Source organism: Cupressus sempervirens, chromosome 10 (assembly GCF_028749045.1).
Source record: "Cupressus sempervirens isolate cs-2001-9-10 chromosome 10, ASM2874904v1, whole genome shotgun sequence".
Lineage (NCBI taxonomy): Eukaryota > Viridiplantae > Streptophyta > Pinopsida > Cupressales > Cupressaceae > Cupressus > Cupressus sempervirens.
In genome coordinates, this window is record NC_143127.1 from 417135707 (window position 1) to 417138346 (window position 2640).

Consider the following 2640-nt stretch of genomic DNA (forward strand, 5'->3'; position numbering starts at 1 on the left):
TGAACCCTAGTAACACCCTTGGTCTATCCATGGAGAGCCTCCATTGTCCGTGGCTATCCCATATAAAAGATTCTCCAAGGTGCTCTAAGTGCATATCAAGGTCAATCTTCCAAGGGTCATAACTCAAAGCTTGTGAGGGTTATCAATAACCCCTTACCAAGTTTGGTGAACTCATCTAATTGAAAATTTAAAGTTATAGAAAAAATTGTTGAAAATTACAAAAGTTGCAAAATTGACATTTTCCAACTTTTTTTGGCAAAGTGAAAATGAGTGCAAAGAGTTAGTTACAGGTTTGAGCATGACCATACAAGGTTGGAAACACCTATATAAGGTGTGAAATCATAGAATTCTTTAATGAAGCCAATTTACATAAAAGTTGCATTATATGCAAAATATGGTCTAGAAGGCTAATCATGGGAATACAAGGGATTATAGGGTTTATAGTACTATATAGGGTGGAAAATGTCTTATTAGGGCCTTTAGATGTTGATTAGATCAATAATGGGAAAACAATGTAATGACAATTTAAATTACAATTAAAACTTGACAATAAGTTGTCATCAATTGATTCAAAGGGAGTAGAAGTTAGTCAGTGGAGAAAGTTGGTCAGTTCACTAGTACATTTGCACTTGCTTTTCTACCAAAATTTTTGACCAAAGCCATGATTCCTTCTTCTTTTCTTGTTTTCATTCCCATGTTGGTCAAAAATAAAAATCCTATGCCTTATTTGGTTGAAATTTTGACCAACTTATGTTTTGATTTTGACCAACTTCAAAAATTCGCATTATGTTATAACAAAAAAAAACCTTTAAACTTTCCATTCGCACGAGGGCCCAATTGCCCGATCCCATAGTGCCCTATGACTACTCCCTATAATACACTCCATCCTCTTGTCTATGTTTCCCCCCAAGAGACTCTTCCACAGTTCTTTTTCTATTCATGAGAAGCTCTCTCTACAAGTTTTTAATGATTCCTCTTTAGTTTCAACATGTAGATTTTTTTTAAGACCCTCATAGGAAAGACCACTACTCTCAAGGTTGAGAGCTCAGACACCATTGACAATGTAAAAGATAAGATCTAGGACAAGGAAGGGATTCTTTTGGACCAACAAAGGCTTATCTTTTCTTGGAAATAGCTCAAGGACGGGTGAACCCTAGCAGATTATAACATACAAAAGGAATCCACCCTCCACTTGGTACTTCATCTCAGGGGTGACATGCAAATGTTTGTTAAAACTATCACTAGAAAGACCATTACACTTGAAGTAGAAAGCTTCAACACCATTAACAATGTGAAGGCCAAGATTCAGGACAAAGAGGACATTCCCCCGGATCGGCAAAGACTCTTTTTTGCTAGAAAATAACTCGAAGATGGTCAGACATTGGTAGATTGTAACATCCAAAAGGAGTCAACCCTTCATCTTGTACTTCTTCTTAGAGGTGGCATGCAAATTTTTGTCAAGACTTTGATAGGAAAGACCATAAAAATGAAGTTGAGAGCTTTGACACCATTGATAACGTGAAGGCAAGATACAAGACAAAGAGGGCATCCTACCAGATCAACAGAGACTCATTTTTGCTAGCAAGTAGCTTGAAGATGGACATACCCTTGTAGATTATAACATTCAAAAGGAGTCCACCCTTCACCTAGTGCTTCATCTCTTTGGTGGGTTTTAGGAATTACTAGGGCTGGATGAGATTGAATCAATTTTTTGTGTTTATCTGGACTTCTTAATTGTGAAGTTCATGATATTATAAAACCAAAAAAATAAATCATATTTAATACTTCAGGGCCAACATAGCAGATTGTCTTTGGTTTTACACCTGTCATGCTTCCTCTCATCATCTCCTAGTGACTATTGGTAGTCCTGACACCAAAATGTTCCTTTTCACATTTTTAGTGATGTATTGTTTGTTTTATTTTCCCGCATATAATTCTAATAGATTTAGCATGGGGATAGAGAAATGTTTGAGATTTAAGAACTTTATGCTGAAGATTATTAACTATTGTTGAGGGCTTTGGGGATTTTAACACACTGTAACAAAAAAATTTCTTTTATTTCATATGTAAACCCATAAAGAATGTATTTCAGAAAGCAAACATCATAAATATGTCATAGGGGCTACTTTCTATATACATTATAGTTGGATTATGAGCTCAAGGATTCCTTGACATTTCAAGGCATATAAAGCACAATACACTCTAAACTTGTAAACTACAAAAAAATACACTCATGGATGCTACAAATGTACTAAATATCAAGATAGGCTCAATACTTATCACCTCTGCCAGTCAACCTAAACATGAATTGCCTTTTTTGCAATCATAAAGAAACATTGTTAGTCTCTAAAGTACTTGTCATATTAAAAACAAGTAAATTACAAGTTAAAACTTAAACCCAAATGGGCTAAAAATAAGCAACTATGGATATAATCTCAATTATAAGGTTAACTTCCTACCAACACCAAGAGATTAGTCACTTCTACTCCTTGCTTGAACTTTTGGTAGCACTCTATGAGTTCTTGGAGATACCGAAGACTTCTTCAAATTGGGTGTTGATAGAAGATAGTGTCTTCTTAGCATACCAATGCTCTTCTCTTGAACATCTGGACTCATCCTTGGAGAAGCTTGAGCATGAAG

At 35.4% G+C, this 2640-nt stretch overlaps 1 pseudogene; it reads left to right on the forward strand.

Moving 5' to 3' along the window:
• Nucleotides 1–988: 988 nt before the first annotated feature.
• LOC149534476 (polyubiquitin 11-like) lies at nt 989–1676 on the forward strand (annotated as a pseudogene).
• The last annotated feature ends 964 nt before the right edge of the window (nt 1677–2640 follow it).